Raw genomic sequence first — 27,147 nt, 5'->3', positions numbered from 1 at the left:
ACTGTTCATCTCCACTGTCGACCCCCTCCAGCCTCCACGAGCTACTGTTCATCCACCGTTGACCTCCTCTAGCCTCCACCTGCGACTGTTCATCCACGGGCTCCTGTTCATCCAGCCTCCACCGCGCGCTACTCCACCGGCTACTGTTCAACCAGCCCTCTCCACGGGCTCCTGTTTAACCACCCTTCCACGGGCTACTGTTCATCCTGCCCTCCACGGGGTGATCCTGTTCATCCAGCCCTCCACGGGGTCCTATTCATCCAGCCCGAACCGGCTCGATCGATCAGGGTCATGTTCATCCAGAGGCAACACCACGGGGTCCTGTTCATCCACCCCCACCGGGAACTGTTCATCCAACCCCCCCCCCCCGCAACGCTCACTATTCATCGAGAGGCAGCATCGATTGGCTTCAGTTAGCAGCAGTAGCGAAGGAATCGCTCGATCGGGTTCAGTTAACAGCCATCGATCGATCGCTCGCGTTCAGTAACGCGTAGCCTGCAGTGCAATTGCTCGGGTTCAGTTAGAGCCCAACGCCTCGCTCGGGTTCAGTTAGATCCCACGCCTCGCACACACGTGCGTACGTGTACGAGAGAAACGCGCATCGCTCGGCCCCCAACCTCCCCCGGGTTTTTTCTGTCATGGACGGCCCAAAGAATGTCATGCAGCTGCGTCTCCGGCCCACCCAGGACGAAAAGCCCATTTTCTGTCATGATTTTTTGTCATAGAAGTAGGAGCCCACCACATCTATGATGATACCGGGTTTTGTCACAATTATCATCATAGAAGTGTCATATATATGACAGAAAAAAATTTCGTTCGGCCCAAAATGTCATGGATGTGTCTTTTTTTTGTAGTGGTGGCGCCCAGATCTGCAGTAGCATCGGCCGGTAATGAGGTAGAGGCGTCACCTCGGGAAAGCAGCGCCGACCTGCCCTTCTTCGGGACCCCCAGCTTCAGCTTCTTCGGAGGGGTGCCCCTAGACCTCATGGTGACCCCGGCAGAGCATGGCGACTCCCTGACTGGGGGCTTGCCGGCATCGTCATCATCAGAAAGGACGCGGAGGAGATTGGTCTGGCGTGGGGGAGAGGTCTCCCCCGTGTCTTCCCAGGTCGCCTTCGAGTCTGCCTTCCCCTCCTCCTCAGGCTCGCCGGAGGACACCGGCACCGGGGAGCTCAGGGGCCAGGAAGGCTCCAGCGGCACGAGCCCTCGCTCATTGAAGATGGGCATGGCGTCGGCGATCTTCTCCCCATCAGTGCGGCGGTACAACGGGAGATGGGTGTCTGGGGGGCCACCCTGGTCCTTCATGAGGAAGGTGTGCACGATCTTACCCAGCTCCTCGCCAGGCAGGTTTGTCCGAGCGCAACCGGAGGGCGTCCTCCACACCCTTCAAACTCCATAGGGGGCGCGAGCGTGCCTCGAGTGGAGCCAGGCACTACATCAGGAACTCCTTGACGATTATGGCCCCCGTCAGCCTCTCCACCTTCGGGTCATCCGCCTTCAGGTCGGCCACCATCCTCTCCAGCAACTGCTCCGCCTGGGGATTGGTGAGCTTCTCGTGAGACCACCCTTCCTGGGGAGTCGGCAGCTGCAGCCGAGGGAAGGAGTGCTTGGCGTCCATGAAGATCCACTTGTTCCGGAAGTCCTCCACCTTCTTCCCGGCCAGCGAGATCGCATTGTTGTTGTTGACCGCGATGAAACAAGTGCACCCCGAGCACTGACTGTTGGGGAACGTAGTAATTTCAAAAACAATGCTACGCACATGCAAGATCATGGTGATGCATAGCAATGAGAAGGGAGAGTGTTGTCCACGTACACTCGTAGACCGAAATCGGAAGCGTTAGCACAACACGGTTGATGTAGCCGCACGTCTTCACGATCCGACCGATCAAGTACCGAACGCACGGCACCTCCGAGTTCAGCACACGTTCAGCCCGATGACGTCCCTCGAACTCCGATCCAGCCGAGTGTTGAGGGAGAGTTTCGTCAGCACGACGGCGTGGTGACGATGTTGATGTTCTACCGACGCAGGGCTTCGCCTAAGCACTGCTACAGTATTATCGAGGTGGACTATGGTGGAGGGGGGCACCACACACTGCTAAGAGATCAATGATCAATTGTTGTGTCTCTAGGGTGCCCCCTGCCCCTGTATATAAAGGAGCAAGGGGGGTGTGGCTGGCCAAGGGAGAGGGCGCGTCGGGAGGAGTCCTACTCCCACTGGATTAGGACTTGGGAGAGGAAGGAGTGGAGGAGAAGAAGGAAAGGGGGGCGCCACCCCCCTCTCCTTGTCCTATTCGGACTGGGGGGAGGGGCGCGCGGCCCAGCCCTAGCCGCATCTCCTCTCTTCACCTAGGCCCACTAAGGCCCATTAGGTTCCCGGGGGGTTCCGGTAACCACCCGATACTTCGGTAAAATCCCGATTTCACCCGGAACACTTACGATATCCAAACATAGGCTTCCAATATATCAATCTTCATGTCTCGACTATTTCGAGACTCCTCGTCATGTCCATGATCACATCCGGGACTCCGAACAACCTTCGGTACATCAAAACATATAAACTCATAATATAACTGTCATCGAAACGTTAAGGCTGCGGACCCTAGGGTTCGAGAACTATGTAGACATGACCGAGACACGTCTCCGATCAATAACCAATAGCGGAACCTGGATGCTCATATTGGCTCCCACATATTCTACGAAGATCTTTATCGGTCAGACCGCATAACAACATACGTTGTTCCCGTTGTCATCGGTATGTTACTTGCCCGAGATTCGATTGTCGGTATCTCAATACCTAGTTCAATCTCGTTACCGGCAAGTCTCTTTACTCGTTCCGTAATACATCATCCTGCAACTAACTCATTAGTTGCAAGGCTTGCAAGGCTTAAGTGATGTGCATTACCGAGAGGGCCCAGAGATACCTCTCCGACAATCGGAGTGACAAATCCTAATCTCGAAATACGCCAACCCAACAAGTACCTTCGGAGACACCTGTACAGCACCTTTATAATCACCCAGTTACATTGTGATGTTTGGTAGCACACGAAGTGTTCCTCCGGTAAACGGGAGTTGCATAATCTCATAGTCATAGGAACATGGATAAGTCATGCAGAAAGCAGTAGCAACATACTAAACGATCGTGTGCTAAGATAACGGAATGGGTCATGTCAATCACATCATTCTCCTAATGATGTGATCCTGTTAATCAAATGACAACTCATGTCTATGGTTAGGAAACATAACCATCTTTGATCAACGAGCTAGTCAAGTGGAGGCATACTAGTGACACTCTGTTTGTCTATGTATTCACACATGTATTATGTTTTCGGTTAATACAATTCTAGCATGAATAATAAGCATTTATCATGATATAAGGAAATAAATAATAACTTTATTATTGCCTCTAGGACATATTTTCTTCAGTCTCCCACTTGCACTAGAGTCAATAATCTAGATTACATTGTAATGATTCTAACACCCATGGAGCCTTGGTGTTGATCATGTTTTGCCCGTGGAAGAGGCTTAGTCAACGGGTCTGTAACATTCAGATCCGTATGTATCTTGCAAATTTCTATGTCTCCCACCTGGACTAAATCCCGGATGGAATTGAAGCGTCTCTTGATGTGCTTGGTTCTCTTGTGAAATCTGGATTCCTTCGCCAAGGCAATTGCTCCAGTATTGTCACAAAAGATTTTTATTGGACCCGATGCACTAGGTATGACACCTAGATCGGATATGAACTCCTTCATCCAGACTCCTTCATTTGCTGCTTCCAAAGCAGCTATGTACTCCGCTTCACACGTAGATCCCGCCACGACGCTTTGGTTAGAACTGCACCAACTGACAGCTCCACCGTTCAATGTAAACACGTATCCGGTTTGCGATTTAGAATCGTCCAGATCAGTCTCAAAGCTTGCATCAATGTAACCATTTACGATGAGCTCGTTGTCACCTCCATAAACGAGAAACATATCCTTAGTCCTTTTCAGGTATTTCAGGATGTTCTTGACTGCTGTCCAGTGATCCACTCCTGGATTACTTTGGTACCTCCCTGCTAGACTTATAGCAAGGCACACATCAGGTCTGGTACACATCATTGCATACATGATAGAGCCTATGGCTGAAGCATAGGGAACATCTTTCATTTTCTCTCTATCTTCTGCAGTGGTCGGGCATTGAGTCTCACTCAACTTCACACCTTGTAACACAGGCAAGAACCCTTTCTTTGCTTGATCCATTTTGAACTTCTTCAAAACTTTGTCAAGGTATGTGCTTTGTGAAAGTCCAATTAAGCGTCTTGATCTATCTCTATAGATCTTAATGCCCAATATGTCAGCAGCTTCACCGAGGTCTTTCATTGAAAAACTCTTATTCAAGTATCCCTTTATGCTATCCAGAAATTCTATATCATTTCCAATCAGTAATATGTCATCCACATATAATATCAGAAATGCTACAGAGCTCCCACTCACTTTCTTGTAAATACAGGCTTCTCCAAAAGTCTGTATAAAACCAAATGCTTTGATCACACTATCAAAGCATTTATTCCAACTCCAAGAGGCTTGCACCAGTCCATAAATGGACCGCTGGAGCTTGCACACTTTGTTAGTTCCCTTTGGATCGACAAAACCTTCCGGTTGCATCATATACAACTCCTCTTCTAGAAATCCATTCAGGAATGCAGTTTTGACATCCATTTGCCAAATTTCATAATCATAAAATGCGGCAATTGCTAACATGATTCGGACAAACTTAAGCATTGCTACGGGTGAGAAGGTCTCATCGTAGTCAATCCCATGAACTTGTCGAAAACCTTTCGCAACAAGTCGAGCTTTGTAGACAGTAACATTACCGTCAGCGTCAGTCTTCTTCTTGAAGATCCATTTATTCTCAATTGCTTGCCGATCAACGGGCAAGTCAACCAAAGTCCACACTTTGTTCTCACACATGGATCCCATCTCAGATTTCATGGCTTCAAGCCATTTTGCGGAATCTGGGCTCACCATCGCTTCTTCATAGTTCGTAGGTTCATCATGATCTAGTAGCACGACTTCCAGAACAGGATTACCGTACCACTCTGGTGCGGATTTTACTCTGGTTGATCTATGAGGTTCAATAACAACTTGATCTGAAGTTCCATGATCATCATCATTAACTTCCTCACTAATTGGTATAGGCGTCACAGGAACAGATTTCTGTGATGAGCTACTTTCCAATAAGGGAGCAGGTACATTTACCTCATCAAGTTCTACTTTGCTACCACTCACTTCTTTCGAGAGAAACTCCTTCTCTAGAAAGGATCAATTCTTAGCAACGAATGTCTTGCCTTCGGATCTTTGATAGATGGTGTACCCAACAGTCTCCTTTGGGTATCCTATGAAGACACATTTCTCCGATTTGGGTTGGAGCTTACCAGGTTGAAGCTTTTTCACATAAGCATCGCAGCCCCAAACTTTAAGAAACGACAACTTTGGTTTGTTGCCAAACCACAGTTCGTAAGGCGTCGTCTCAACGGATTTTGACGGTGCCCTATTTAACGTGAATGCGGCCGTCTCTAAAGCATAACCCCAAAACGATAGCGGAAAATCAGTAAGAGACATCATAGATCGCACCATATCAAGTAAAGTACGATTACGACATTCGGACACACCATTACGCTATGGTGTTCCGGGTGGCGTGAGTTGCGAAACTATTCCACATTGTTTCAAATGTAGACCAAACTCGTAACTCAAATATTCTCCTCCATGATCAGATCGTAGAAACTTTATTTTCTTGTTACGATGATTTCCAACTTCACTATGAAATTCTTTGAACTTTTCAAATGTTTCAGACTTATGCTTCATTAAGTAGATATACCCATATCTGCTTAAATCATCTATGAAGGTGAGAAAATAACGATATCCGCCATAAGCCTCAACATTCATCGGACCACATACATCTGTATGTATGATTTCCAACAAATCTGTTGCTCTCTCCATAGTTCCAGAGAACGGCGTTTTAGTCATCTTGCCCATGAGGCACAGTTCGCAAGTACCAAGTGATTCATAATCAAGTGGTTCCAAAAGTCCATCAGTATGGAGTTTCTTCATGCGATTTACACCGATATGACCTAAACGGCAGTGCCACAAATAAGTTGCACTATCATTATCAACTCTGCATCTTTTGGCTTCAACATTATGAATATGTGTATCACTACTATCGAGATTCATCAAAAATAGACCACTCTTCAAGGGTGCATGACCATAAAAGATATTACTCATATAAATAGAACAACCATTATTCTCTGATTTAAATGAATAACCGTCTCGCATCAAACAAGATCCAGATATAATGTTCATGCTCAATGCTGGCACCAAATAACAATTATTTAGGTCTAAAACTAATCGCGATGATAGATGTAGAGTTAGCGTGCCAACCGCGATCACATCGACTTTGGAACCATTTCCCACGCGCATCGTCACCTCGTCCTTGGCCAATGTTCGCTTAATCCGTAGTCCATGTTTCGAGTTGCAAATATTAGCAACAGAACCAGTATCAAATACACAGGTGCTACTGTGAGCTCTAGTAAGGTACACATCAATAACATGTATATCACATATACCTTTGTTCACCTTGCCATCCTTCTTATCCGCCAAATACTTGGGACAGTTCCGCTTACAGTGACCAGTCTGCTTGCAGTAGAAGCACTCAGTCTCAGGCTTAGGTCCAGACTTGAGTTTCTTCTCCTGAGCAGCAACTTGTTTGCCGTTCTTCTTGAAGTTCCCCTTCTTCATTCCTTTGCCCTTCTTCTTGAAACGGGCGGTCTTCTTGACCATCAACACTTGATGCTCCTTCTTGATTTCTACCTCCGCAGCCTTTAGCATTGCGAAGAGCTCGGGAATAGTCTTATTCATCCCTTGCATATTATAGTTCATCATAGAGCTTTTGTAGCTTGGTGGCAGTGATTGAAGAACTCTATCAATGACACTATCAACAGGAAGATTAACTCCCAGTTGAGTCAAGTGATTATGATACCCAGACATTTTGAGTATATGTTCACTGACAGAACTATTCTCCTCCAACTTGCAGCTATAGAACTTATTGGAGACTTCATATCTCTCAATCCGGGTATTTGCTTGAAATATTAACTTCAACTCGTGGAACATCTCATATGCTCCATGACGTTCAAAATGTCGTTGAAGTCCCGGTTCTAAGCCGTAAAGCATGGCACACTGAACTATTGAGTAGTCATCAGCTTTGCTCTGCCAGACGTTCATAACATCTCGTGTTGCTCCTGCAGCAGGCCTGGCACCCAGCGGTGCTTCCAGGACGTAATTCTTCTGTGCAGCAATGAGGATAATCCTCAAGTTACGGACCCAGTCCGTGTAATTGCTACCATCATCTTTCAACTTTTCTTTCTCAAGGAACGCATTAAAATTCAACGGAACAACAACACGGGCCATCTGTCTACAATCAAACATAGACAAGCAAGATACTATCAGGTACTAAGTTCATGATAAATTTAAGTTCAATTAATCATATTACTTAAGAACTCCCACTTAGCAAGACATCCCTCTGATCTTCTAAGTGATCACGTGATCCAAATCAACTAAACCATAACCAATCATCATGTGAAATGGAGTAGTTTTCAATGGTGAACATCACTATTTTGATCATATATACTATATGATTCACGCTCGACCTTTCAGTCTTAGTGTTCCGAGGCCATATCTGCATATGCTAGGCTCGTCAAGTTTAACCTGAGTATTCTGCGTGTGCAAAACTGGCTTGCACCCGTTGTAGATGGACGTAGAGCTTATCACACCCGATCATCATGTGGTGTTTGGGCACGACGAACTTTGGCAACGGTGCATACTCAGGGAGAACACTTTTATCTTGAAATTTAGTGAGAGATCATCTTATAATGCTACCATCAATCAAAGCAAGATAAGATGCATAAAAGATAAACATCACATGCAATCAATATAAGTGATATGATATGGCCATCATCATCTTGTGCTTGTGATCTCAATCTCCGAAGCACCTTCATGATCACCATCATCACCGGCGCGACACCTTGATCTCCATCATAGCATCATTGTCGTCTCGCCAATCTTATGCTTCCACGACTATCGCTACCACTTAGTGATAAAGTAAAGCATTACAGGGCGATTACATGCATACAATAAAGCGACAACCATATGGCTCCTTCCAGTTGCCGATAACTCGGTTACAAAACATGATCATCTCATACAATAAAATTTAGCATCATGTCTTGACCATATCACATCACAACATGCCCTACAAAAACAAGTTAGACGTCCTCTACTTTGTTGTTGCAAGTTTTACGTGGCTGCTACGGGCTTAGCAAGAACCGTTCTTACCTACGCATCAAAACCACAACGATAGTTTGTCAAGTTGATGTTGTTTTAACCTTCGCAAGGACCGGGCGTAGCCACACTCAGTTCAACTAAAGTTGGAGAAACAGACACCCGCCAGCCACCTATGTGTAAAGCACGTCGGTAGAACCATTCTCGCGTAAGCGTACGCGTAATGTCGGTCCAGGCCGCTTCATCTAACAATACCGTCGAACCAAAGTATGACATGTTGGTAAGCAGTATGACTTATATCACCCACAACTCACTTGTGTTCTACTCGTGCATATAAAATTAACGCATAAAAACAGGCTCTGATACCTCTATTGGGGAACGTAGTAATTTAAAAAAAATTCCTACGCACACGCAAGATCATGGTGATGCATAGCAACGAGAGGGGAGAGTGTTGTCCACGTGCCCTCATAGACCAAAAGCGGAAGCATTAGCACAACGTACGTCTTCACGATCTGACCGATCAAGTACCGAACGCACGACACCTCCGAGTTCAGCACACGTTCAGCCCGATGACCGCCCTCGAACTCCAATCCAGTCGAGTGTTGAGGGAGAGTTTCGTCAGCACGACAGCATGGTGACGATGTTGATGTTCTACCGACGCAGGGCTTCGCCTAAGCACCGCTACAGTATTATCGAGATGGACTATGGTGGAGGGGGGCACCGCACACTACTAAGAGATCAATGATCAATTGTTGTGTCTCTACAAGGGGGGTGTGGCCGGCCAAGGGAGAGGGCGCGCCGGGAGGAGTCCTACTCCCATTGGGAGTAGGACTCCCCCCCCTTTCCTAGTTGGATTAGGACTTGGGAGAGGAAGGAGTGGAGGAGAAGAAGGAAAGGGGGGCGCCGCCCCCCTCTCCTTGTCCTATTCGGACTAGGGGGAGGGGCGCGGCGCCCAGCCCTAGTCGCCTCTCCTCTCTTCCACCTAGGCCCACTAAGGCCCATTAGGTTCCGGGGGGTTCCGGTAACCTCCCTATACTCCGGTAAAATCCCGATTTCACCCAGAACACTTCCGATATCCAAACATAGGCTTCCAATATATCAATCTTCATGTCTCGACTATTTCGAGACTCCTCGTCATGTCCGTGATCACATCTGGGACTCCGAACAACCTTCGGTACATCAAAACATATAAACTCATAATATAACTGTCATCGAAATGTTAAGCGTGCGGACCCTACGGGTTCGAGAACTATGTAGACATGACCGAGACACGTCTCCGATCAATAACCAATAGCGAAACCTGGATCCTCATATTGGCTCCCACATATTCTACGAAGATCTTTATCGGTCAGACCGCATAACAACATACGTTGTTCCCTTTGTCATCGGTATGTTACTTGCCCGAGATTCGATCGTCGGTATCTCAATACCTAGTTCAATCTCGTTACCGGCAAGTCTCTTTACTCGTTCCGTAATACATCATCCTGCAACTAACTCATTAGTTGCAATGCTTACAAGGCTTCAGTGATGTGCATTACCGAGAGGGCCCAGAGATACCTCTCTGACAATCGGAGTGACAAATCCTAATCTCGAAATACGCCAACCCAACAAGTACCTTCAGAGACACCTATAGAGCACCTTTATAATCACCCAGTTACATTGTGACGTTTGGTAGCACACAAAGTGTTCCTCCGGTAAACGGGAGTTGCATAATCTCATAGTCATAGGAACATGTATAAGTCATGAAGAAAGCAGTAGCAACATACTAAACGATCGTGTGCTAAGCTAACGGAATGGGTCATGTCAATCACATCATTCTCCTAATGATGTGATCCCATTAATCAAATGACAACTCATGTCTATGGTTAGGAAACATAACCATCTTTGATCAACGAGCTAGTCAAGTAGAGGCATACTAGTGACACTCTGTTTGTCTATGTATTCACACATGTATTATGTTTCCGGTTAATACAATTCTATCATGAATAATAAGAATTTATCATGATATAAGGAAATAAATAATAACTTTATTATTGCCTCTAGGGCATATTTCCTTCACAGACTACCATTGATCCGGAGGTAGAAGAAGTGGCGAAACAGTGCCACGGAGGGCATCACCCCCACAAACGCCCACATTAGAAGACGAAGATTGACAGGAGGAGGATGGAGTTGGGGTGAAGATGGAGGGTGTGGATCTTGTAATGGCGAAGGATGGCGTAAAAGAAACTGCAGAACAGGGGAACTAGCCCGGCGAGGACGCCATGTCGGAAGAAGGGGTAAAAGGTGACACCCAAAGTTTCCGGCTTGGCAGAGCCGACCCGGAGCGTCGTCTCTCCCCCCTCATTGTTGTTGCTCGCCGTCAACTGGAGTGCAGCGGCGAGGTGCTTCTCCTCGGCGATGGTGGACGCGCTCAGGGATGGCTTGAACCAATAAGCTGGGCGTGCAGTCGGAGCCGAAGACTTCGCCTTATCAGAGGCCATTGGTGGCGAGCTCAGGGAAGATCAGCAGATCTGGAGGTTTTCTGGGCAAATGGAGAAGGGGGTCTGGAGCAAGATGAAGGAAGGGAGGATCTATAGTAGGCACCAGCCTTTTTGTCAGTCGGGAATGGTCGTCAAGGCAACATGGGGAAGCGGAGACGCCCACATCCCATCAATCGCCACGCGTCAACCGAAGTCGCGGGCGGTTAGGGCCCGCAGCGCTCCGCACTTGCCCTTTGGCCTCGACTCGAAGCCAAGTTCGAGCGCGCCTTGGGCCCGAGGGCTACTGTTGGCGTTATGGGAACGGGGGTACCCAAACTTGCCTACCTGCGGCCCGCGGCGTGGCTCCATCAATGGCCTGGAACGGCCCAGCTTCAGCATCAACAACTCAAGACCCTCACGAGGGGCCAAGCCTCGTGAGGCGGACGACATCAAGACCTCCACCAAGAGCAGTCTCTTCAGGATGGCTCCCGAGGAGCGGAGATTTCTATGCAAGGCTCACCTCGCAAGGTTCGAATGACGTGAGCCATGACAACCAAGGCCAGGTGGGCACCAGTGAGTGCAGTGTGCTAGTTTCCTCTTTGGTGCTAAGGAGGCAAGCGCAGGTGTGGAGTCCCGAGGAATCAGCCAAAGGTTTCCATTCCAGTGCAATGAGACCAAGACCACCAGGACGGCAGGACGGAGGTCATCGCCGAGCCCACCACGGTGTCACGACCATAGGCTTTTGCAGGCGAAGACTACTTTTGTCAGGATAACATGTACTAGTTGTCTCCCTTCGAATTTGGCCGTTGTGGGATCCCTTCCCGCCTTCATTTGGGAAGAGAACCAAGGCCCCTATAAGTAGGACATAGCCACCACCATAGAGTGGTCGGATCATTCAGATCATCGTCACACCCACCAGCTCATCAAGCTCAAGAACACTCCTCCTCCTGAGGTTGTTCTCCCACTGTACTAGTTCATCCTCAGCCCCTCGAGGCAAATCCACCACAAAGCGGGAGTAGGGTGTTACACCGCAAGGTGGACCGAACTTGGGTAAACTATTGTGTCTCTTTTCCATTCAGTTCATTGGGCTAGGCTGTGAGATTAGCGAGTAGGCAGACTGGGGAGGACGAGTTCTTCGCACGCACCCCAGAGTTCAAACCTCTCAAGGGTCTGCAGAACCCGAAATCCGACACCTATGGTACTTTCTTGGCCCATACGGTGTATTCTGGTCCAGAAAAAATCTCCAAAAAGTTTCGCTGCGTTTGGACTCCGTTTGGTACTGATATTCTGCAAAGTAAAAACAAGAAAAAATAGCAAACTGGCACTGGGCACTATGTCAATAGGTTATTGCCAAAAAATTGATATAAAGTTGCTATAAAATGATTGTGAAATATCCAAGAATGATAATATAACAGCATGGAACAATCAAAAATTATAGATACGTTGGAGACGTATCATTCGCCGTGAAGAAAAACTGTGCTTTTTTGCTTCACGTGGAAAACACACTACAAAAATAAATAAACTAAAAAGGAAGAAAAACAGGAAAACCTAGAAAAACCAGTCAAAATCAAAAAACACAAACTAAACAGTAAAAAACCATACGAAACCCAAAAAACCCCATGATACTAAATCCCGCTTCAAGACTGTCCTTTGCGAAGCCCCTCAAATGTGTACGCATGGACTAGTCACTCCCTTATGGGATCTGGTGCTGCTTGTTTTATTCTGAATGGGTAGTATTGTGCACCGCTCAATCGACACAGGTGCCAGAACGGTCACCGCACGACCGTTTGATTGGGCCATCACAACCGGTTGATTCCCTTCCTTGAGTGTGTCTTCTCCCTTCTCCCTGCAGAAAACAACCCACAAAAAACCCGCATGCAAGTGCACATTTAGCAACATGCCCCTGGATGCAGTACATTTTTTGTCATCCACCACTCGCCACACGTCTCCCCCTCCTTGTCGTCACTGCTAGTGAGCTGCTCACAGCATTGCCTCTGTCGGTCGACGCAATCATCGCTCACGTCCCCTTCTCATAGCATGGCGAAAGAACGGATAAGGTGCACGGACCCACGGTGTGGTCATAGTCGCGACAGTCCATCCCCTCGAACGTAGGACCACCAAGGCCGATCCCAGAAAACTCTCGACCATGACCACATCAGCACCCAACCCAGTCCCAACACCTCACAACATCGTTCCAGCTCCTCCCACTATTCTAGCATTCGTGTTCCTCATCATAGCTCGTTGTCATGCTAGTTCGAACCCCCACCCCACAGTTGCATCATCTCCATACCTCCACATGCGCAGGTCGTAGCTCGTTGTCGTGCTAGTTCTAGCACCACTACCCAATGGTCGCAGCAAGCTGAAACACTGGTTCCAGCATGTTGCGATGCCAGTAGCAGCTTCATTGAGCATGTTGTACCTTTGTCATCGTTGGAAGGGGTCACATCACAGGCATCACCGATTCAACTTCTCCAGCCACCAATTTGAGCCAAGCTCCATGATTCCAGCCCTTCTGTCGATGCTGGACATTAGAAGCATTTTTTCCAACTGCTAATTGCAGCTTCGCAAACCGACGAATTTAGCTTCCATCACCTCCAGTTGCAACTTCTCCATCGTAGATTGCATCAGATAGTGTTCACTGGTTCAATCATTACCGTGCTTTGGTTTTGGCATTTCTGCAACACAGTTGAACAAAGGTCGTGTGCCCGCACCAACACAAGTGATCACTTGTTGCAACACAAGTGGCCACATGCCCCGTTCCGCTGGATGGTCGCCCGTCGAGACACCTTTGTGGCCTTGCATCATGGTGGCTAAAGGCTTGCGGCAGCAAGCATTGAGAGCAGTGGTGGTTGAGGTCTCGGGGACGGCAGGGGCGCGCTCTTTGCGCTGCGCGGCGAGATGGCGAAGGCGAGGAACAAACAAATAGTCGCGTAGAAGGATAATGATAGCTATGACCTACCAAATGAGAGAGGAAGGGTTTATGTGTGTCCACTAGGGACATGCAGCGCGCATAGAGGGCAATCGTGGCATGAAATAAGGAATAGGGTGGAACACATCCAGGTGGGTTGTGGGCTCTTGTTTTGAATGATGGCATGTTGATACGTCTCCAACGTATCTATAATTTTTGCTTGTTCCATGATATTATATTATCATTCTTGGATGTTTTACAATCATTTTATAGCAACTTTATATCATTTTTTGGGAATAACCTATTGACATAGTGCCCAGTGCCAGTTGCTGTTTTTGCTTGTTTTTTACTTCGTAGGAAATCAATACCAGACGGAGTCCAAAAGCAGCAAACTTTTTGGACCAGAAGACACCCAGTGGGCCAAAGAAGTACCAGAGGGGTGCCCCGAGGGGGGCACAACCCACCTGGGCACGCCTGGGGGCCCAGGCGCCCCCAGGTGGGTTGTCCCCACCTCGGTGGCCTCCCGCACCGCCTCTTCCCCCTATAAATTCCCAAATATTCCAAAAACCCTAGGATAGTCGCTAGATCAGAAGTTCCGCCTCCGCGAGCCTTTGTAGCCACAAAAAACCATTCTAGACCCCGTTCCAGCACTCCTCCAGAGGGGGAAATCATCACCGGTGGCCATCTTCATCATCCTAGCGGCCACCATGATGAGCAGGGAGTACTCCACCCTCAGGGCTGAGGGATTGTACCAGTAGCTATGTGTTTAATCTCTCTCTCTCTCTCGTGTTCTTGAGATGGCACGATCTTGATGTATCACGGGCTTTGTTAATATAGTTGGATCATATGGTGTTTTCCCCTCTCTATCTTGTTGTGATGAATTGAGTTTTCCCTTTGAGATTTCATTTTTTATCGGATTGAATACTTTTATGGATTTGAGAGCACTTGATATATGTCTTGCATATGAATACCCGTGGTGACTATGGGGTATTATATTGATTCACTTGAGATATGATTTGGCACTCAAATCGCAGATTCCCGAGGTGACATTGGGGTAATCGATGCATAGCGGTTGATGCACATTCTCATCTTTTGTTTCTCCGGTAGAAATCTTGGGGCACTCTTTGAGGTTCTTTGTGTTGGATTGAGTATTATAAATCTGAATTTGCTTTGCTGTTATTCTAGTACAAACTCTTGATAGATCGATTAGAAAGAATAACTTGGTTTTATTTTAGTACGAACTCTTGATAGATCAATCGGAAAGAATAACTTGGTGTTATTTTAGTAGGAACTCTTGGATAGATTGATCGGAAAGAATAGCTACAAACAATTTCTTCTTATGTTCTCCGCTAGATAAGAACTTTGCAATGCTTCTGAAAGTGCGTTATATCGACTAGAGGGAGGGTGAATAGGCGATTTTTATGAAAGTCTTCAAAACATGGGAGTTTTGAAGACAAACGATAGAAATGAACCTATAACCATGCAACGGAAGGTAGACTACCCTAGACAAGCCATAGTCAAGTATTCAATGAAGTGAAAGCACAAAGACTAACAGCAGCTAGGCAGTACGGATCAGGATGGAAGATAATATGAAACCAATCTGAACAAACAGTCACACAGTGAAGACAAATGGACAATGCAAATAGGCAATGACTTCACAAGGACCAACTGTAAATAAAGAGATGGGAAGGATAGAACCAGTGAGCTTATTTAAACCTGAGGACACACAGTCCCGGACACCCAGTCCTAAAAATGCAGCTCAGGACACTCAGTCCTTACCATATTCCCCTTGAGCTAAGGTCACACAGACCTCACCCAATCACTCTGGTAAGTCTTCAAGGTAGACTTCCAAACCTTCACAGACTTCGTTCACCGGCGATCCACAATGACTCTTGGATGCTCAGAACGCGACGCCTAACCGGCTGGAGGATTCATAGTCCTCAAGTGTAATAAGTCTTTAGATCACACAGACAAGAAGACTTAAGTGATGCCTAACACTCTTTGGCTCTGGGTGTTTAGGGCTTTATCCTCGCAAGGAATTCTCTCTCAAAGGCTTCGAGGTGGGTTGCTCTCAAACGACAAAAGCCGTATTCTAACTTTGAGCAGCCAACCGTTTATGGTTGTAGGGGGTGGGCTATTTATAGCCACTGGGCAACCCGACCTGGTTTGTTCGAAATGACCCTTGGTCACTAAGGAACTGACACATGTTCCAACGGTCAGATTTCAAACACACACGGCAACTTAACTTGGACTACAAGTAAAGCTGACTTATCCAACTCTGGACAAGATTTGCTCTCATAGTCTTCACTCGAAGACATAGGATTTTGGTTAAGCATCACTTCAGTCATTCTGACTGGTTCTCTTGGACCCCACTTAACAGTACGGTGGTTCCTATGACTCAACAAAGAAAAACACAGAACGACGAAACTGCTAAGTCTTCGCGCTCCATAGTCTTCACGCGATGTCTTCTCTTATCATAGTCTTCAATGTGAATGTCTTCACATACCACCTCTGACTTCAATGTCTTCATACATTTTTAGAGGTCATCTCTGGTAGGAAAACCGAATCAATGAGGGACTTCTACCTGTGTTATCCTACAATTCTCACAAACACATTAGTCCCTCAACTAGGTTTGTCGTCAATACTCCAAAACCAACTAGGGGTGGCACTAGATGCACTTACAATCTCCCCCTTTTTGGTGATTGATGACAAACTAGTTGAAGTTTTCAACGGGGAATATAATATGTGAAATTGTAAAGGATAGGGGATTGTCTTCATAAGTTGCAAGGGCTCCCCCTGAAGATGTGCATATAAGTAATTTGCTTTTGGAATGCAAATGCACATGGCAGGTTGTACTTGTGGAGATCCTCTTCAACTTATGATGACAATTCATCATGCATGAAAAGTATGTGAAGATAATGACATATATAATGAAAAATGGACGTCTGCAAAATGATCTAAGTGCAGAATTTATCGTCGCACATGTGGAATTTATCATCGCATCACAGAATAGTAAATGAGTAGCAAATGACCATCGAGTTTGAGTGTTACAACTCAAAGAAAAAAATGTATCAAGACGCGAGAGTTGTAAACACTAGGCAAAATATAAAACTACTACCCATATGAACCCGCTTGAAGACTATCAAACCCATATGCTTCTCCCCCTTTTGTCAGTAAGCACCAAAAAGGTTTGAAGACATAGAGCACCTACTCGTCCCCGTGAGGAGTTGGTGAAGCAGCAGGGTCTTCGGTGTTGGTTGGCGGTGCAAACGAACTCGGTGCAGTGTTGATTCACGCTGAAGGTGGTGAAGTAGCATCGTCTTCATCATCGATGACACGTGCATTCACTGTTGCAGCAGAGGAGGAGAACTTAGATTCTTCAAGAGACGGAGTTCGTCGCAGCATAGTCCTTCTTGGAGGTGTTGAGTCAAACTTGAAACGTTCAGAGAAGCCATCCTCTTGAAGATCATCTTCAGAACACATAAGCATCAGCTCTTTCCATGTACACCGACAAGTTTCATGGGCAACAAAGGCATTCTTGGTGGCAAGGTTGTGAATCTTGTTTACGTCCACCAAGAGGCTTTGCATTTGGTGCTTCAGCCAGTCATGATGCTTATCCTGTTTCTGATGAAGGGCAACCAGAAGTTCTCGGTCGTTGAGAACACGAAATCGCTTCTTGGGCCGTTGGGCAATGGTGCTTTCAGTTGCTTCAGTGAGGGCACGATGAGGTGCACGGGTAGTACCAGCCAGAGGATAAACACGAGCGACTGCTGGATCTCCGTCAATGTGTTGTGAGAAACTTTGCTTATCAGCATTCTGAAGACTAAGGGGCTCCTTGGCAGGCTCTGGATAGATGGCTTCAACTGACATATCGACGTCAGGCATAAAGATCCGATGATTGCGAGCAGAGGGCTGATAGGTGATAGCTGAGTGTAGTTTGATCAGCCGCATAATCCATGGAGCGTAAAACTTCAAGCCAAAGAGATCGTATCCTAATGCAGAAAGTTGGTGGATGAAGAAGTCTTGTGCATTGAAGCATTTGTCGTGAAGAATATGGAAGACCAAAGTCTTCATTGCACCTTCCAGCTTTGCATGTGGAGAATGTCCTTTGATGGGCCAGAGAGTTCGCCTTATAATTTGATAGATAGTGCGTGGCAGATACTCAAGGTCTTCAACAAAGAACTCCTTAGGATATGCAGCATCTGGAGGCAAAGGCTTCATCATGCTAAGCATCTGACTCATGTTTGGTTCAGGCTTGTGAAAAATGCTCTCCATAGCTGCACTGTGAAGCTGACAACCAGGTTCATAAAGATCTCCTGGAATGGGCAGACCAGTGAGCTCAATGATATCAAAGGCTTTGGCTTCGTGATGAACATTGCCTGTCATCCACTCAAGGACCCAAGTCTTCGGATCTATGTTGTAGCCACGAATATGAAGAGTGGCATAGAATTGGAGTAGCAATTCTTCGTTCTAGTGCTCCTTGTCAGTGACGAACGGTAACAATCCAGACTCTCTAAAGCAATCCAGAGCTTCTTCCAAACAAGGCAGACCAGTTATGGCTTCAGTGTTAAGACGCATATATGGGAAAATGCAACCTTGATTGTACAGAATGCATGAGTAATAACTGCGCTGCTGATAGCTCCAGAACTGATCAGAAGATATTCTTGCCTTGGTGTAGGGGTTCTTGGCGCTATCAAAGAAGGTGTTGTGTGCCTTGAAGCCATTGATATTAAAAGATCCGGGTGCAGATGCAGTACCTGGAAACCTGGGCAACCTTGGCATTGGCTTCTGAACTTGAGGCCTGTGCTCAACGTGATAGTCAAACTGAGGACCAGCAGCAGGCGGAGGAGTCAGAAAAGGCCATTTGACAGTGATAAGTTGGCCATAGTTGAATGCTTGCTCGATAGTGTGTGGCCTTGGTGGCAGAACAGGAGCAGTGGCATCAACAAAGGCGTCAGGCTGCACATCTGTTGTAGGTGCATCATTGGCTTCATTGGCCTCTGGCACAGTGTTAGGTGCAGGCTCCACAGTGTCTTCAGCCATGACCACGTCATTGGCTTTAGTGGTGTTAGTGGTGGCAGCCTCACGATTCTCAACCTCCACTTCAGAAGCTGGAGGGTCGGTCACGTTCTCCTCGAGAACAACATCTTGTAGAGACGGGGGTGTAGCAACTCTTGGGGCTTCTACTTCATCGGCTGATGCAGCCGGAACATCTTCAGCCATTTTGGCTTCGGATTCAAACACGTGCATTATGGGAGTGACTTGGGGCCTTGGTCCTTTCCGAAGCCTGCGTAATACGGGCGACGCTTGTGGAGATGGAGTGTGCTGGGCCTCATGGTCATCATCATCTTGCACTGTTGGGGTAACTCGCGGTTGGGGAGAGCTTGGAGTGTCTTGACTCTGTGGGTGATCAGCCCACGATGCATCCTGAGCAGTTGGCATCAGAGGACGACCAATGCTGATGAGTTCACTGTGCATGAGCATAGGCGATGATACCAGTTGGTGCTCGATCTGAGGAAGGACTTCATCATTTTCAACATTGTCATGGTGACCAATGTCTTCAGCAGCGGTGGGGTCAACTGCCGGAATGTATTCAGCTTCAGGAGCCTATGTGGAAGCAGGCTCATGAACTACTATCCGTCGTTCTTGATGCAAGGAATCAGGGCGAGCAACAGAGATGGGTTCTACAACAAGGGGCTCTGTGGGAGCAGCCCGATCTTTCTTGGTTTTGCGCTTCTTATTGGAGGGAGCGACATCAGAAGCGTCAGGATTTTTCCTCTTTATGGCTTCAGCCTCGGCAGCCCTTGTCTTCTTCAGGTCTGAAGCGGTGGAAGTGACCTTTGGCTTCGAGCCGGACATGCTGCTTGGGAAGACAATGCGGGGTTCTTCCTGCCTTGAAGGTGCAGATTGGTCTGTTGATGGCTTCTTCTTCTTTGCAGCCATTCTTGGGTCAATTCCAGGACGACCAAGAGCCTTGCGCTTCTCAGCCTCATTGTAGGCTTGCACACACTTGTCAGCCAGGCTCTTCATGCGCTCACGAGAACCTTTAGCTTCTTCACTTTTCTTGAGAAAGGCTTCCTTGAGCTCGTGCAGCATAATCTTGAAGTTTTTCACATCTTGCACGCTGAGCTTGGCCATGTGCTTCTTGAATTGAGCTTTCTCATAGTCGATCTTTTGCTTCAGTTCAATGATGCACTGAGCTAGAGTTAGCTTAGAAGCAATGGCGCCAGTGAAGGCGACACTGAGGCCAATTGGAAGTTGCAGATCTTCAAAGCTGAGGTTGGGCATGTCAAACCACTCATCAATGAAGTTGTGGATGGTTGCCACGTCAAAGAGAGGCAAATCATTGAAGATTTCTGCTTCTTCCTTGCTCTTAATCAGTTGCTCAAGAGCGTCATCTGCAAGATCTTCATTGCTGGACAGATCAATGGCGTCATTGCGCAAAATAGCAGCAGCAGTCAGTGCCTGATCAGTATTCTATCTCATCTCAGTCTTCTTGGAGATACATGATAGATCTTCAGACTGCACACTATCTTCAGGAGGTGTAGTAGCCAGTGGCTTCGCCGTAAGATTTTTGGTGCTGAGGCAGACTTTGAAGCTTTAGGCTTCTTCAGCTTCGTTGGCTTTGGTGGTGCAGGTGCTTCGTCAGATTCAGCATCATCTGTAGGTTGATCCACGACTGCCCCTTGAACCATAATATGAGTGATGAGACCTTCTAGGTTGTAGAAGGGGCCAACCAGATTGGGTTCAGCTTCTCGTGTGCCATCAGCACGTGGCGCAGAGGGGCCTGGGTTGAAGTCTAATCCCAATGACTTCTTGTTTTCCTTGGCAGAGTTCTGTGCAAACTGATAGTTGCGCTTGAAGAGATTGTCTTCGCGACACCATAACTGAGAGGATGGGTCGGCATTAGCAGGCTGAGGTCCACGAAGCATGCAGGGGTAAAAGCCTTGAGCAATAGCTTCGGACTGTGATTTGGGCTGAAGACCTTTGTATATGATATCTCCCCATGGGCCCTTGATGGCACTCTTCTCAGCATATTCGTCGGTGACGAATCTCTACTTGAACCATTCCTCTGCCCAGTGTCTTCAAATCCATTGGATTTGGTTCTTGCGTTCTCCATAGGTTTCTTCTGGATCTGACTTGTATAGCTCATAGAGATCTGGTGGCAGGTCCTTAGCAGGGTTTCCATGGTGCTGTCTGCCTCCCTTCCTTGTAGATTTCTCTGTAGCCATGAACTTCAAACTGAATGGCTTCAACACGTTTAATGGTTTCAAAGGCTTCCGCCTGCGGGTCAAACAGGAACTGGCTTCGGGAGAATTTATATGATGCTGTAAGAATTCTGCAAATGAATGCAGACTATGAGAACCAAGGGATTCTCCCACGGACATGTACCTGTGACAGCATTAAGGTGTGAGGGAAGGGGAAGAGGTCATATGCATTCTCAGAAGATTTTGAAGATAAATCAGTTTAGAAGACATTGACCTCATAGTGCGAAGACATTCACTCATAGATAGAGAGTTGGTTCCAGATTTGTACGAATCCACGGATCAGTACAAGTGAGGAATCTAACTATTTTGTGAAGCATAAGTGAACATACTAGGCATATTATGAGATGAAGTATGAAATAGATCCAACTTGTGTGAATAGAAACTTCTTGTGGTAGAAAGTAATGAATCTGTAGGATCAAAGGGGCCATAAAAAGGAAGTTTTATTTACCACACGAAGAACTGCTAGACGTAGTGGGAGAGGAGGCCGAGCAGTTCGATCGTCCGTGCCCTAACTTGGCGACGGAGGACACCTACGGCGACGGCGGAGAAGACGATGTCCGCGGCCGGCGTGAAGACGGCGTCGGTGAGGTCGCGGCAGCTAAGCGCTTTGTTGCCGGCGTCGTCGAGGGCTAGCGGTGGCGCTAGGGTTTGTGCGAGAGTGGAAGAAAGGATAATGACTGTGGTGAGGCGTGTATTTATAGGGACAGGGACGGCACAGTGTTATTACACAGGTGCCCCTGGCGATTCACATCTGAAGGGCACGTGGCTATCATGCAACATATCGGAGGTTGTTCCACGTTCCCACGCACGCCTGGATTGTCGGGTGGTCGTTCCCACTTCTCCGGATTTCAGGTGAAAGGATTTAGCATTGAAAACAGACTTAATGTTTGTCTCTGTATCTTCTGCTGACAAGGACGCAAAGAAGATATTCGACAGTTTCAATAGAATGCATATGATTTGGAGAGATAGAGTTTGAGATAGAAAGCATAGAGAGGTTAGGGTCCGATCACATTCACTTAGTTCAAAAGATTCAACAAGAAGACATAGCTATAAGTGAATGTTGTAGAGGACAGAACAGTGGTACATATATATGTGATGAATAGTAATACTATATATCGCGCTATTCGTCACCGTGGGTGAGGAATAGTTATTCTTCACCCTCCTTTATTTTACCATCAATGCACCGTAATTTTACGTTCTGTAAGTTTTGTCTTATTTCCGACGCAAAAAGAGACCGTAAGAAAATATATAATCGCCGTAAAAAATATTTGATGTATGTAAAATTACAAACGTAAAAACATAGTCTAAAATACACATAAACTGCAAATTTTCTTGTCTTATGACCTATGTTTTTATTTTCTTATGTCAAATTTTACGTAGTGAATCAATAGGAATGTAACTATTTGAATTCCAAACGTAATTTAATTATAAAATGATCGTAATATTACCTCGGGTGAAGAATAACTTATTCTGCACCCTGGGTAATGAATAGTAATACTATATATATATATGAGAAAGACAATCAAATCAACATAGTGAAGATAATCATGAAGACAAGTTGAGATTGAAGCCAAACCAAATGTGAAGACATACCAAACGTAACGCCATGAGTGAAACACTTCAAACAGAAAAATTGGTGGTGGCGTTACCCACCGTATAGGAAGTATTAGACCCAGACACGGCGCACAATTATCGTGGCCCTCCGAAGTCAAATTCCACATTAATGTATTCACACTTAGAAAGTAAGTCTTCATTGATTGAAGATATACTTTACTTCGTGTGTTACACATCTAAGTCATCAATATGCATAAGTGTTAGGATGTGTGTCTGATCACAGGACATTTGAGGATTCCAAGATATTTAGCTCACACCGTAACATGCAAAACCTCTTCTCATCCAAGGGCTTGGTGAAGATATCTGCCAATTGCTCTTCAGTGTTGACATGTATGATATCAATATCTTCCTTCACAACATGATCTCTGAGAAAGTGATGACGAATTTCAATGTGCTTTGTCTTCGAGTGCTGAACTGGGTTGTTGGCAATCTTGATGGCGCTTTCGTTGTCGCAGTAGAGTGGTACTTGCTTCAGGTGAATGCCATAGTCTTTGAGTGTTTGCTTCATCCATAGAAGCTGAGCGCAGCAAGATCCAGCAGCAATGTATTCAGATTCAGAAGTGGAGAGAGATACACAGTTCTTCTTCTTTGAAGACCAACATACAAGTGATCGTCCCAGAAAATGACATGTGCCTGATGTAGACTTGCGATCCACCTTGTCACCAACATAATCAGCATCCGAGAATCCAACTAGATCAAACTCTGAGCCCTTTGGATACCATAATCCTAGTGTTGGGGTGTGAGCCAAATATCTGAGAATTCGCTTCACAGCTAAGTGATGCAATTCCTTTGGTGCCGCTTAGAACCGGGCACACATGCAAACACTAAGCATAATATCTGGCCTAGATGCACATAGATAAAGTAAAGAACCAATCATGGAGCAGTATACCTTTTGACCGAACTCTTTACCATTGTCGTCGGGACCTAGATGATGTTTGGCTGGCATTGGCGTCGTGAAGCCTTTGCAGTCTTGCATCCCAAATTTCTTCAGGCAATCTTTGAGGTACTTCTCTTGAGATATGAAGATGTCATTGCGTTGCTGACGTATTTGAAGACCAAGGAAGAACTTCAGCTCAGCCATCATGCATATCTGATATTGCTCTTGCATCATATATCCAAACTCTTCACTGTATTTCTAATTGGTGCAGCCGAATATAATGTCATCCACATATATTTGGCACACAAACAGTTCACCATCATATGTCTTCGTGAAGAGAGTGGAGTCGAGGGAACCAGGTTTGAAGCCTTTGCTCTTCAGGAAGTCTTTGAGTGTGTCATACCAAGCCCGAAGGGCTTGTTTGAGGCCATACAGTGCCTTGTTGAGCTTGTACACCATGTCAGGATGTTTTGGATCTTCAAAGCCAGGCGGTTGTGCAACATACACTTCTTCCTCAATCTTGCCATTGAGAAAAGCGCTCTTCACATCCATTTGATATAGAAGAATGTTATGACGATTTGCATAGGCCAGCAGTATGCGTATGGCTTCAAGTCTAGCCACAGGAGCAAATGTTTCATCGAAGTCAATCCCTTCAACTTGAGTGTACCCTTGAGCAACGAGACGAGCTTTGTTTCTGAAAACTTGACCATGCTCATCTTGCTTGTTGCGATATATCCATTTGGTGCCTATTATATTGTGCTTGCGAGGATCAGGATGCTTAACTAGTTCCCATACATTATTCATCTCAAACTGTTGAAGCTCTTCTTGCATAGCTTGAATCCATTCAGGTTCCATGAAGGCTTCTTCAACTTTCTTGGGTTCAGATATTGAGACGAATGCGAAGTGCCCACAGAAATTTGCTAGTTGTGTTGCCCTTGAACGAGTGAGTGGACCTGGTGCATTGATGCTATCAATTATTCTCTCAATCTGTACTTCATTTGCAACATGAGGATGTACAGGATGAAGATTTTGCTCTTGCTGATCATTGTCATCGTTAGAAGGATTGTCTTCAGACTGAGCATTTTCTTCAGGTTGATCATTGTCTTCAGGTTGATCAGGTGCGGAGATGATAAGTTCCTCTTTAGGCTGAGCTTCAGAAGGTATGATATCTCCAGTTCCATAAGTTTGATTGATTCACTGGATGGAACTTCATCTAGCACATTTGGCAGGTGCTCTCTTTGCGAGCCGTTAGTCTCATCGAACCGCACATCCACAGTTTCAACCACTTTATAGTGAAAGAGGTTGAAGACTCTGTAGGAGTGCGAATCCTTTCCATATCCAAGCATAAAACCTTCATGTGCTTTTGGTGCAAATTTTGAAGTATGATGTGGATCCTTGATCCAGCACCTAGCACCAAATACTCTGAAGTAACTGACATTTGGCTTCTTGCCAGTAAGGAGCTCATAGGATGTCTTGTTCAGAAGCTTGTGAAGATAAACACGGTTGATGATATGACATGCAGTATCAATGGCTTCAGGCCAAAATTTTCTTGGAGTCTTGTATTCATCAAGCATCGTCCGAGCCATCTCAATAAGTGTTCTGTTCTTGCGTTCAACGCCGCCATTCTGCTGTGGCGTGTATGGAGCTGAGAATTCATGTGTGATGCCCAAAGTATCAAGATATGTATCTAGGCCAGTGTTCTTGAATTCAGTGCCATTGTCACTTCTGATGTGCTTTATCTTGACGCCATAGTTGTTCATTGCTCGATTGCCGAAGCGTCTGAAGACATCCTGCACTTCGGTCTTGTAGAGGATTATATGCACCCAAGTATATCTTGAATAATCATCAACAATGACAAAGCCATAGAGACAAGCAGTAGTAGTAAGAGTTGAGTAATGAGTGGGACCAAAAAGGTCCATGTGGAGCAGTTCGAAGGGTTGAGTCGTTGTCATGATCGTCTTCGAGGGATGCTTGGCCCTCGTCATCTTTCCTGCTTCACGGGCACCGCATAAGTGATCCTTCTTGAACTTGATGCCCTCGATGCCTATGACATGCTTCTTCCTTGCAAGGGTGTGGAGGTTCCTCATGCCAGCATGCCCTAGCCTCCGATGCCAGAGCCAACATTCAGAAGCTTTTGCTAGAAGACATACGGCAAGTTGTGGTCCTGCTAAGAAATCTATCATGTACAAATCATCTTTCCGATACCGTTCAAACACTAGAGACTTGTCAGATTCCATTAGAACAAGGCAAAGATATTTTCCAAACATCGCAATCATGTTTAAATCGCAAAGCATTGAGACAGACATTAAGTTGAAACCAAGGGATTCAACAAGCGTGACTTTATCCATGTGTTGATCCTTTGAGATTGCAACTCTACCTAGACCCAATACCTTGCTTTTACCAGTGTCAGCAAATGTGATGTGACTTTTGTCATATGGACGTAAGGTTGAGTCCATGAGAAGGCTTCGCTTGCCAGTCATGTGATTAGTACACCCACTATCAATAATCCATTCTAAAGTAGCTGGTGTCGTACCCTACAATGCAGTTAGGGGGATAGGCTTCACGAAGAGAATTGTGAAGCATAAACATTTGACGAGCAAGTGGATTATGAAAGCTTATATTGAGGTTAGGACTGATAGGGCAAGTGGCAAGCGACTCAGGAACAAAATACATAATAAGCAATGAGTCTAAGTGCAGCATCTGAGAACTTTGGCTCTGGAGCCCTAGCAAAAAGTCTTGCAGGTGGACAATAGTACTCATAAGAATAAGCAGAGTAGTTCTTGGTCTTATGAACATGGCGGTTTGATGAAACACGCTCATATTCATAGGCCTGAGTAAGGTTTCCCTGCAAAAAATTTGCGTTAGTGCGACTCAGGTGAGTCCTCTCTCTGTATGAAACCTTTGGACCGTATGAAGCATGTGGTCTGGGGTTTGTCTTCTTCATGTGTGGTGTCATGACGACATTCACAGGAAGATTCTCCAAACATCTTTTCGGCACCCGGATTTCTTCATAGGCGGCCCATTCCTGCAGTTAGTACCAATATACCTGGCAAACACTTCACCATTCTGATTCTTAAACAGTTTATAGTTTGCATCAAAGGATTCATCAATAACAATGGGACTAGCACAAGTGAAGCCAGATAGGGTGGATGGATCCACTGAAGGTCCCTTTGCAGCAACCCATGTGGTTTTGGGGTACTGCTCAGGTTTCCAGTAAGAGCCATCAGCATTCATTTTCCTTTCGAACCCAACACCCTCTTTCCTAGGGTTTCGGTTCAGAATCTGCCTTTTGAGGACATCACATAGTGTCTGATGCCCTTTGAGACTTTTGAACATCCCTGTTTCAAGCAATGTCTTCAACCTAGCATTCTCATCGGCAATAGTAGTGGCATCCTCAGCAGAGGGGTTAGTTATCACATCAACAGTTGAAGATATTGCAACAGTAGTAGCAGTAGAACATTTAGCAACAGAAGTAGCGTCATCACGCCCAAGGCATTTAAGACATGGTGGTTCAAATCCTTCCTGAGCGGGACTGATCTATTCGGCGCGAAGTGACTCGTTTTCCTTTTGAAGATCTTCATGAGCCGCTCTCAATTTCTCGAGTTCTTGCTTCCTTTGAAGATAATCATAGGAGAGCTTTTCATGAGTTGTGAGAGCGTTTCATAATGACTTTCAAGTTCCTCATACTTAACATGAAGATTTTTTTATGTCT

This window comes from Triticum urartu, chromosome 5A (genome assembly GCF_056163025.1).
Source record: "Triticum urartu cultivar PI428250 chromosome 5A, HENAU_Tu73, whole genome shotgun sequence".
NCBI classification, from domain to species: domain Eukaryota; kingdom Viridiplantae; phylum Streptophyta; class Magnoliopsida; order Poales; family Poaceae; genus Triticum; species Triticum urartu.
Note: the sequence above shows the minus strand (reverse complement) of the source record.